Source organism: Protopterus annectens, chromosome 12.part0 (assembly GCF_019279795.1).
Source record: "Protopterus annectens isolate FY-2018-M chromosome 12.part0, PAN1.0, whole genome shotgun sequence".
Classification (NCBI taxonomy): Eukaryota; Metazoa; Chordata; order Ceratodontiformes; family Protopteridae; genus Protopterus; species Protopterus annectens.
Genome location: NC_056746.1, coordinates 949,178,328 through 949,189,795, shown reverse-complemented (window position 1 = coordinate 949,189,795; position 11,468 = coordinate 949,178,328). Strand labels below are relative to the sequence as shown.

Here is an 11,468-nt window from a genome sequence, read left to right as displayed (position 1 = left end):
ATGAGTCCCCACTCCGCCAAAGTTATGTATGGTATGCTAATATAGTATTACCTGTTTATTTCAGCTACTTTTTATGACTGACATTTTGATGTTAGTACCTTGTCTTTCTATGTCTGATAATAAATGTCTGTTTTAAACAAAATGCCACAAAGAAGTTTTACATTAAGTTCTTATATTGCCTAGGAGTAATAGTTACATTTCAGTACATTTAGCAATAGTACAGAACTTAGACATTTAAAGGGTTTATAGCATAATCTTAGTAAGAGAATAATAAACAATTTTGAAATGCTTTCCAAGTCACATAAAAAACTAGAGAAAATAACATAAAAAATGTTTCTTAATTAAATAGATATGTAATGGAAGAAAAGAAGGAAACGGAAAAGAACCTGAACAAAACAACAATGAGTAAAAGAAATCCAAACAGCTAAGTTCTCTTTGAGTTCTACCAGTCATACACTTTCAAATGCTCCAAACTCTGGTATTCAAAAGTTGTTCATTAAGGTATCCAGAAATTAATTATCTGTGTTATTTCATCCACAAAAACAGACAATACCAGTATAGGTATCTGTACAGGTACCTTCCTCTGACTGCAAACAATTATCCTTCACTTGCAGGAGTTTTCCACTTTTAGGAAGTCTTAAAAAAGCTTTATAGCTGGAGGTGCAAGGTAGCACTGAGCTCCATGGTGCACAGGGATGGAGTCCAGGCTATTGCCCAGGAGACTGGCTGCAGTTAGTAGGCCTTGAACCTCAATGACACTACCAGGGGGATGGATAGAGTAGATGGCATCAGTACTTTTACCTCAAAGGTAAGTGCAGGTTTCAGTCACAGACTGGCCATCCTGCTGTGGAGGCTGAAGGGTAAGATTCCTGCAGCTAGGTGGACTCCATTACCAAACAGCTCTAGAAGTGGTACAGCTGCTGCATAACAGTCACACACCTGAGGAGAAAGTTCTCTGACATGTGCAGCATAGGTGCAAACTCTGTACAAGGATAAAGTGCTGCGACATGTGCAGCATTGGTGCACACTCTGTCCGAGGAGAAAGTGCTGTGACATGTGCAACATCAGTGCACACTCTGTCCGAGGAAAAAGTGCTGTGACATGTGCAGCATCGGTACACACTCTGTCCGAGGAGAAAGTGCCTTGACATGTGCAGCATCGGTGCACACTCTGTCCGAGGGGAAAGTGCTGTGACATGTGCAACATCACTACACACTCTGCCCTTCTAGACATCTTCTTGTCTGGCTGTTGTCTTCTTTGGGGCAGCATGCTCACAGAAAGTAGTGTTGATAAATGTATCTTCCCTGTGGTTATAAAACTGACCTGCAGAATGCCATCAGCACAACAAATGAATGTATTTCCTATTCAGACCTATGATGATAAGCTTTTTTATTTTTTTGCTAGATAATACTTTGCTATAGCCCATGAGGCTATAAGATTGGAAACCGTATCATCAATGTAAATTTCTGAACAATGGATGTTGTGATAATGTAAGGTATTGCCAGCTATGCCAGAAGAAGTAGGGCAGTGGATGTGTAACATATGCCAGCATACCTAGCTGGAGTTTTCTAAATAATTATTTGTCATTTGTATATCAAACTCATTTGTACATATGCTTGTGTTGAAAAATGTATTTCTAAAGCTGCTTGTGTTAAAAATGTTTCAACAGTGGATCCTGCTGTTTAGAAAAGAGATACACCTGTATGTTAGACTGTATTGTAACTGTTGAAATGAATATACTGTAACAGATGATACTGGAAGAGAAGGGGCTAATCTCAGACTGTCTGACTTTGAAAAATAGGCTGAAATTAAATTACCTGGTATAGACCATAAAGATTGTATCTTACAGTTCTGATTGCAGCCAGAAGCAAAATGTCTGTGAAAACCAGGACTAGGAATCCTACTCTATTGTCTTTAGGCGTGAACTAATTGCTACCTTGGAAGGGAATGATCCCAGATGCTATAACACATCTTAGCAAAGCTCTATGTGTGTGTATGGTAATACATATGTGCAAGATTCTGACTCAAGTTTCTAGTAAAGGTGGGTAGTGTGGGAACTACAAGTCAGATGACCAGATGTATGTGATGTAATTCTGTAATCCAGCACTGAAATGATGGTTTAATACTAGATGAGACAGAAGTTTCAGGGCAGTCTGTTTCTGAAACCTGACAATGGAGGACTACTCACCCACTTCATCTTGCTTTTTTCTAGTAAGTGAACTACGAGGCAGTAGTTCTTTAAAACAATGAGGAAAATATAGCAAGATTAGTTAAATATTGTTTTTCTGTATCTGTATGAATCTTTCCATTGGTGCTATTTGTAATATTTCCTGTGATTAAAACTCTGGTGTTCATTGTAAAAAGATATTTAGTATTTTCATGTTCTTTTATTATTTATTCTTAAATATATTTAAACTTTTCATTGTGGCTGGTCTTTTAGAGAATATTTTAACCTTTGGCAGGACTTATATTTATTTGGCAACACTGTGGCCACTCCTAAAAACCTTGCTACATTAGTGAAACACTACCATTTGTATTAGTATTAATTTTACTCAGTGTAATTGGGTATCCTTGTAACAGCCTTAGAGTTGCTGGCTTTGGAGTATTCTGGTGGCAGTATCTACCTTATAGTCTGGGCAGAGGTGGCATAACTGGTAAATCTGTGCCAGCCTTTCACACTTGTGTGTATGTGTGTGTGTGTGTGTGTGTGTGTGTGCGTGTGTGTGTGTGTGTGTGTGCGTGTGTGCGTGTGTGTGTGTGTGTGTGTGTGTGTGTGTGTGTGTGTGTGTGTGTGTGTGTGTGTGTGTGTGTGCATGTCTGTGTGTGTGTGTGTGTGTGTGTGTGTGTGTGTGTGTGTGTGTGTGTGTCTGTGTGAAAATCCAATCTCAAAGAATGTGTGTGTCAGCTACATAGAGCAGGGAAACAGAGCACTGGTTTCACAGAGAGAGTAGTGGAGGACTTGGCTTGGAACACTCAGCTGAGGACTCAACTCTACAGCTGTGTCAGTGGGGAGACTTATTTGGGGCCTGGAGAGATAGAGAGGGAAAACCAGCTCCAGGACTGAATGTATTCCCCTGTATGCTCTTAAGGGAAACTGTGCTTGGTGCAGAGACCTGCATATGGAAATTCTATGTGTATCTATCTTTGTTCCAAGTGAACGTCCCTTACCGGTGTCAGTAGTGAGGACTGAGGCTCCTTGATTACTGGTCCAGAGGAGGGACGTCATGAAAGTGTTTGTGGTAGTTTTGATATTTCAGAAAGAAAAAAATGAAAAGCTGTTCTTATCAGTGAAAGATGAAGAATTTTACATGTGCCAAATCTGTTTACTAATTGGAGAAGATTGTAAGGATGATAATATACAATTGCGTAGTCTTCTGGCTTGCCCTCAAAAGATTTCACTTCTGTTGAAACTGTTAATTTAATAAGGGAAATTTTTGACTTGCCATCCCAAAAGCCTTTGTCACCCCAAAAAAGCTACTGTAGAATGACAAGGTTAGTATAAACCATAAAGACTATTCTTTCTACCTCCAGTTTCGAGGGTCTACACAATGAAAATTCAGAACATCTATATACTTGGCATCCTGCATTTAACAGAATAGCTAAAGTATAGAGGCACCAGCAGATATGCATCTCTTTAATTATATAAGAGCAGATCATGCTACTATTGCCCTTAACCCAAATCATTATCTAAAGAAAGTGGTTTTATTAGCAAAATTACCTGACCACAAAATATATAGGATACTGGAAAGGCTTGGAATAGGTTTTCACGTCAGCAAATCTTTATTTTAGGGCTGCCTATTAGGGTCAATATTTATTTTTCAAATATGATGCTATCTTAAAGTTAAAAAAACAGAATACAAGCAATTCCAGGCAGGAATATAAAAGTAAAGCTGGAAAACTAACTACAACATCTGTTAAAAATCAGTGCAAGCATTTTAAATTGTACACTCAGTTAGATAGCTGTATCAGTAAGAATAGTTGGTAGAACACTGTCCATAAGACAATGTGCCTGGATAAGAACTGAATCATACCCAGGTACCAAGGCTGACAAATTGTCCTGTTTCCATTAAATGCTTGTTCAGTAAGCTTACATAAGATATCTTTGTAAATCTTAAAGAGGAAAGGAAAAGATGACCAGGAGTGAAACATATCAGCCCTTAACCACAATATACAAGGAATCTTCCTTTAAATGAGATTATTCAATACAACAAACTATTCATGTAAAACACAAATAATATTTTTCTTCCTATGCCCCATTCCAAAGAAAGTGTAAAGTGACAAATACATCTTACTGACTCAAACCCAAGCTTACCAGCTATGAATTCAACACTTCTCCTTGCAGGGGGAAAGTTCCAGTACTGGATGAAGTACTGGAAAAATATTTCCATAGACCCGTGGGTACTAACTGTAATTTCAGAAGAGAATTCCATAGAATGTATGTATGAAACATCCTATCTTTCCACTAATTTCTGAAATGCCAGCTGATCACCTACATACCACCTTAAACCTAGCACCACAGTTTTTAAACAAAACGGCATTACATTATATACAGACAAAAGGGAAAGAGATTTTATGCCATTTTTTTGTAGCCCCCAAAAAAGGGCAAATATTGAAGAGCAGCTTTATTCCTTTCAAATTTTGATCAATGCTTAGCAGCAAGAAGTTTATTTATTTATTTATGTATTTCTGCATTTATTTATTTATTTATTTGTCTTGTTGACTGAGAAAAGTCCAATGCGGTAAAACCCATTTTCAGTGGAGGCCCAGGGAGAAAAGTTCCATATTTAAGTTACACATGATGTGCATTTATAATTGCAGGGTAAAAACAACTGTACATGAGCTTAAGGTTTATAACTCTGAAAGATGCACTTTCAGTTATAGCTCACAGTTTCTTTATGGCAGTTCCAGAGAGAGTCATAGCTGGCTCAACCAGCACCCTGTGCTGCTACCATGAACTAGTGCCCCACCCCATCAACTCTTCAAGTGAAGAGAAAAAAAATATCCACTTCTCCTACTGGCAAACTAGCCAGGTGGCCAGATGTATAACATACCCCCTTGCCCCTACCAATGTTTCCATTTCTGCACCCTCCTTCAACTCTCCTTCCATTTATTTTTTGTTAAAAACATCTTTATTTCTTTTAAACTGTATCAAACATCTTCCTACAAATGTAGTAAGCAGTTGCTACAGTTTATACCCTGTATGGTTATCTACAGTGCTCAGGTTTTATTTACAAAAAGGAGCAGCTCTTTTCTCTTTTAAATTGTTGTAAACTGCTACAATTCACACTCTGCATGGAGTGCTGCAGTACTCAGGTTTCAGTTAAAAAAATAATCATTTTTAGTTTTAAGCTATAGTAAACTGCTTGCTACAATTAGACCACAAGTGAAGCACTACAGTGCTCAGATGTGACTGCAAGCACAATACTGGCTTTTAAAAGCCAGTATGCATGCATTAAGGAGCAATTGGGATCGGCCAGTTGCATGGGCCCTCCAACATTTTGCATCCAGGGAATTGCTCCCTTCACCCCACATTAGCTACACTACTGGCTCCAGAAATGGAAGATACCCACTTTCATATTCTAACCTGGCCTATTACCACTTCCCTGGTGTAGAGGATTAAAGTCCTGACTAGAACCCAAGTTAACCCTTGTTTATTAGCAGCTAAAGTACCCATTGGAATTAGCATGGGGGGAAGAAGAATGATGAGGCAGGGTCTGCTGCATCTTCCAGTAGAATGGTACAGGCAAATTCTGAGGGCACATGGGTGAGGTACAAGTAATACTGATGATGTCACTGTTGTGCCAAAAACCTGATACTGCTGCAATGTAGAGGGGTGAGCATTAGTGAATGATTTATCACACATCGATTTCCCTTGCAGCACCACTCCACCTTCCTTTCATTTCAGACACCTGGCATGTTGATAGAGATTAGGGCCAGAAGAGAACTCTTTAAGCCAGTAGAGCCAGCTGTCAAGCTCACTCACCTTCTATAGACATACTGTCATTCCCTATGTTGGGAAGGTTGGTGACCCTGGCCTAGAGGAGATAGCCCAAAAAAGGTCACAAAATGTATCCATGGTTTGGAGAGGAGTTGGGTCTTAAAGGGAACCATGCTGTTGCAGACAAAAGACCAACCCAAACCAAATGATATCCCATTAAGAAACATATCCTTGGTTTCTCATAACACTATCTTCATTTTCAGGTAGCAGGCCTCTGTCAGTTTGCAGCTTTCATATTTGGTGTATGCAGAGCCTAAATAAAATGTTCAACTTTAGTATTTTAGCATCTAATGACACAGAAGGTAAACATTCTGTCATATCTGAATGATTATTTAATAGTAGCACAAACTCAGGACATTCTGCATCACCAGATTTTGGTGTTGTGTTTCCTCCAGAGTGTGGGTGTAACCATACACAGCAACAGCATTGCATACATCTCCACAACAGGTGGTGCCATTCATAGTGGCAGTGTTGTAATCATGACAGAACAACAATGATCAGCATTACCAGAAATCCGAGTTCTTGTATCTGTTCCAGAAAGGGGTAAGGCAACAAAAATAAATTCCAGAAAGTTCATCTTCTCAACACATGGTGACATTTTAGGGACAGTGCAGGATGCAAGTGGCAACATTTTCAGTTGCAATACTTACTTGCTTCAGCTTCAGTTTTGTTAATACTCTCATAACTGGACATGGCAAAATTCAAAGTGGGGGATTCCACTCCTTTTCACTGCTGTTCTTTTGTCTTGCCATTTACCCATTGAGATGTCTACTTAGCAGATTGTTATGGTAAAAAATTGTCTCCCAGACAACAACAAAGTGTAAAGACTTCTTATTTTTTTTTTTTTTTTTTTGTGGATGATTTGAAACTGTACAGTTCATTAGATGAGGAGCTGAAACCACAACTGGAATTAGTCTAAACTTTATCAGATGAAATAAGAATGTCATTTGCTCTTTATTAATGTGCAAAAGCAACATTTAAAGCAGGAAAGCTGCAGAACCAAGAAAATACCAGTCTGGGACAGGAATATGATAAAAATGGACTTCAGCAGGTGGGAGTGTATAAATATTTGGGAATTTAGGAAGAATCAACAGTAAAACATGAACAAATGTGAACAAAACTCAGTAAGGAATATTGTAGACAGCTAAAATTAATATTGAAAACAACCCTGACATCTAGGAACAAAGTCTAAGCTATAAACAAATTTACTCTTCCTGCTCTAACTTACAGTTTTGGGGTGATTGACTGGCCCCAAAAGGTATTGGATTAGCTGGACAGTAAAACAAGAAAAATGATTCATGCTTATTAAATGATATATAAAAATCAGTGTATACCAATATTTATATATTCCTCATTCTGAAGGAGGTATGGACCTCCTCCAAATTGATTACATGTGTAGATCTGCAATCATAAGACTGCATACATAACTGCTGATCTCACCAGGTCCAAGCACAATGAAAGATAAAGAGAACAAATCTAAGATGACTTCCCTGCTTAGTTTAGCAGAAGCTTATCAGTGTCAAGCAAAAATGGAAACCAAACCAGAAATAAATAAAATCAGGCAGCAACTGAATGTGCCAAAAAACAAAAGAAAGGGTTGGGAGGGTGGCCTAATGGTTAAGGTGTTTGCCTTACAAACACAAGGTGCAGATTTGAGTCTCACAAGGGATAATTGGCTAGGCTTAAAATGGCTCGTAAGGGCAGTTAGCTTAGTGCTAACCTATGAACCTATGAACCTATGAATATAAGAAGAAGGATCAGATATGAAGGCAAAAAATGTGGAAAAAGATATAAATATAGTTGCAAGTACAAAAAGTCTTGGAGCAATCTCATGTCGCTCAGGATCTGACACAGGAATGGTTAAGGAGAGGTGAATATAAACTAAACGATGAAATGCTATTAGTGGCCCAGGATAGCGGACTACGTACACCAAATGTCTGAACCTGTGGTTCCTCTCATGCTGGGCAGGATTACTATACAACAATACATCATCAGTAGGGTAAAACTAACCTGTCCCACGATGGTCTAAACTCCAGCTCATTTTCCCTATTAGTGGGTGAACAGTCCAACGCTTGGTGAATTCTGCTTCACAGTGATAGGTAGAGCTAACATCAGAGGATCAAAAAGTGACATCGCTATGAATGCTTGGCCGCCACAAGCCAGTTATCCCTGTGGTAACTTTTCTGACACCTTCCAAAAAAAAACCCCAAACTCAAAAAGCCAGAAGGATCATGAGGCCCCACTTTCACGGTCTGTATTCATACTGAAAATCAAGATTAAGCGAACTTTTGCCCTTCTGCTCTATGGGATGTTTCTGTCCTCCCTGAGCTCACCTTAGGACACCTGCATTACTTTTTAACAGGTATACCACCCCAGTTAAATTCCCCACCTGACACTGTCCTCAGAGTGGATGGCACCCAGACACAAGGTGCTTGGAGCCAGAAGCGAGAATCCCGATGAGGCTCACCCCCCACTTCACTGGGTAAGTGAAAAAATAAGAGTAGTAGTATTTCACCAGTGGCTGAGGGCTCCCACTTATTCTACATGTCTTATGTCTTTTCACAGTGCCAGACTACAGTCAAGCTCAACAGGGTCTTCTTTCCCCTCTGATTCAGCCAAGCCTGTTCCCTTGGCTATGGTTTCACTAGATGGTAAGTAGGGACAGCTGGGAATCTCATTCATCCATTCATGTGTGTCGTTAATTAGATGACAATGCAGTTGGCTACCTTAAGAGAGTAATATTTACTCCCAATATTTACCCACAATTCATTAAATTTCTTCACTTTGACATTCAGAGCACTGGGCAGAAATAATACAGCGTCAACACCCATCTTGGACCTTCGCGATGCTTTGTTTTAATTAAACAATCGAATTCCCCTGGACTGCACCAGTTCTAAGTCAGTTGCTAGCTGCCGGCAATCCAGGATCCCAGTCAGGACCAGCATCCACCCCAGCCAGGGCAATACAAAGGAAGGGTCCAGTGTGAGTCCAGAGTCACCACCGCCATCCCCCTGGCCCCACAGGAGGGTGGTCCAGCAAGAGGGTGACACCCCATTCAACCACGATGCATAGCCAGCTCCACTTCACACCCAAGCCCGACCAACCCAGCCCTTAGAGCCAATCCTTATCCCAAAGTTACGGATCTGGCTTGCTGACTTCCCTTACCTACATTGTTCTAAGATGCTATGGATATGGGTACAGCCCAGCACAAGACATACACCCTCTACACCCAGATTTTCAAGAGTCCGTGAGAGCTCACCTGACATCGATGGAACCGTAGTGTTTTCCAGGGCATGTGCTACTCTCTCAGGGCAACCCATTCCAGGGCACCCTGCCCTTTACAAAGAAAAGAGAACTCTCCCAGGGGCCCCATTGAACATGTGGGAGAAATAGACAAATGCAGGTTCTGTAAAACAGAACTGGAAACAGTCACACATCTTTTTGCTGTGCATGAAACCCTAATGGTAGAGAGCCTGTAAACTGAAAGGTATAATAATGTGGCAAAACTGCCGCATTGGGGATTATGCAAACATTATACTATTGAAATAGCTGAGTAGCATTGAAAACATGATCCACAAAGCATTATAAAGAATGATGATAAAGTTCATATCACGTGGGATTACCCATTACCAACATTTAAAAAAATAGATGTGAGAATACCAGGTATAGTAGTCCATTAAAAGAAGGAAAAAGTGGCATTGATCATTGAAATTGCTACACCTAGTCATTACAGTGTCTTACATACAGAGAGACACATAGTCATAAAATACCGGGATTTGCAGGTATAAAAGAAGGGCAATGTAGGAGAAGGATACCCAGATAGTTCCAACAGTTGTAGGAGCAATGGATCTCATAAAAAGAATTTACAGTCTCATTTACATATATTACTGATACGTGTAAATTGCAGATGCTGTGAACAGCAACTTTGGCTAACATCAAAGACTGAAACAATACTAATTGCATGAACTTTAATCATACTTTGACTTAGGAATGGGGTCCATTCCTGTCATGGTATTAGAAACCCAAAAGACTTGGAGAAATTAAACCACACATCTGCCCCCCACAGATGTAAATATAATACCAAATTTTAAAAAATGATCTTTATGGTAGAATCCTAATATAAACAGCCTCTATAATAAAAGAAAAAAAAACTCACAGCAGACAAAAACAAATTTAACTTTCAAGATGCCACTAATACTCTTGTTAAGCTTAACAAGGAACTCCGGACCCTGATCAAATCAACCAAATCAGATATGAGGTAAAAATTGTCACCAAGGCAAACAATAACCACAATACCTTATTTATCTGTATTAGAAATCTCAGAAAGAATGACAGATACTGCACAGAGCTAATAGTAAGCGATATTGCATACTCAAACTCAGGGGACATAGTGAATCTACTAGTGGACAAATTTCATTCAAGTTTCATCTGGGACAAAGCCTACTGGACTTGTCAGACACCCTTAGAAGTTATTGAATATTAGACTCCAAGCAGGCTTTGTCCCAGATGAATGGAGGACAGCAACAGTCATCCACTTGCACAAAGGTGGGATGTCAGTGGACAGGGTAATTAGAGACCCATAAGCTTGACCAGCCTCATCTGTAATTAATAAATATGAACACTGGTAACCTGCAAACTCTTGAACCAAGCCGGTTCATATTCATCAATGGCAGATCCTCCCTACTTAACCTAATCAACTTCTTCAAGAAGTTTACTGAAGCAATGGATGAGGACACATCAGTACACATGACATATCTAGCCCTCACAAAGACATTCAACTCCATCCTACACTTGGGTATGTAGAAAAACTCTCTAAGCTAAATGTAAATCCTAACTCATTAAATAGCAAATTGGATCACAAACAGAGCCTAGAAAATTAGGGTGGGCAGCTCTACCTCCTCCAAAAGACCTGTCACTAGTGGTGTACTCCAGGGTTCAGTCCTTGGGCCGTTCCCCTTTGGCATTTACTTCTCATAGGTCAAAGCAAATGTTAAGAGTTTATGCCTGACCAAGTTGCAGACAACTATAAATGTGGTGCCACCATAAAATCTCCCTTCAAAAGGGCCTTTTCCAAATAAATAGCTGGTGTCAAAACCATAGACTAAAACTAAATGCCAAGAAATGTATAATTGTATTCTTCAGCAAGCATGACTTCCCTTGTAATTATCACATTGACAACACACCCCTGAACGTTGATCCCATTGTCAGGGATCTGGGAGTAAATGTGTACAGTAAATTGTGTTTTGATCACCACATATCAAGTATTGCATGGGAGCCTTTTTGTTTTATTGCACAGCTTATATCTAAGGGTATGGCATCCAGGGAGGTAGTCATTCCACTGTACTCTCCTGTCATCAGGCCAATCATTGAATATAATGAACCATTCCGTATGTACCTGTCCAAATGTTTGTTACATCTGGATCGACCACAGTGTTTTCTCACTAGAAAAATCTAAAGTGTAGATAAAACA

At 39.6% G+C, this 11,468-nt stretch overlaps 1 protein-coding gene across 2 annotated transcripts in view; it reads right to left on the bottom strand.

The window, feature by feature from the left end:
• The window catches only part of ZNF831 (zinc finger protein 831), a 1,505,884-nt gene that overhangs the window by 1,333,306 nt on the left and 161,110 nt on the right, over positions 1 to 11,468 (bottom strand). The window lies entirely within an intron of this gene.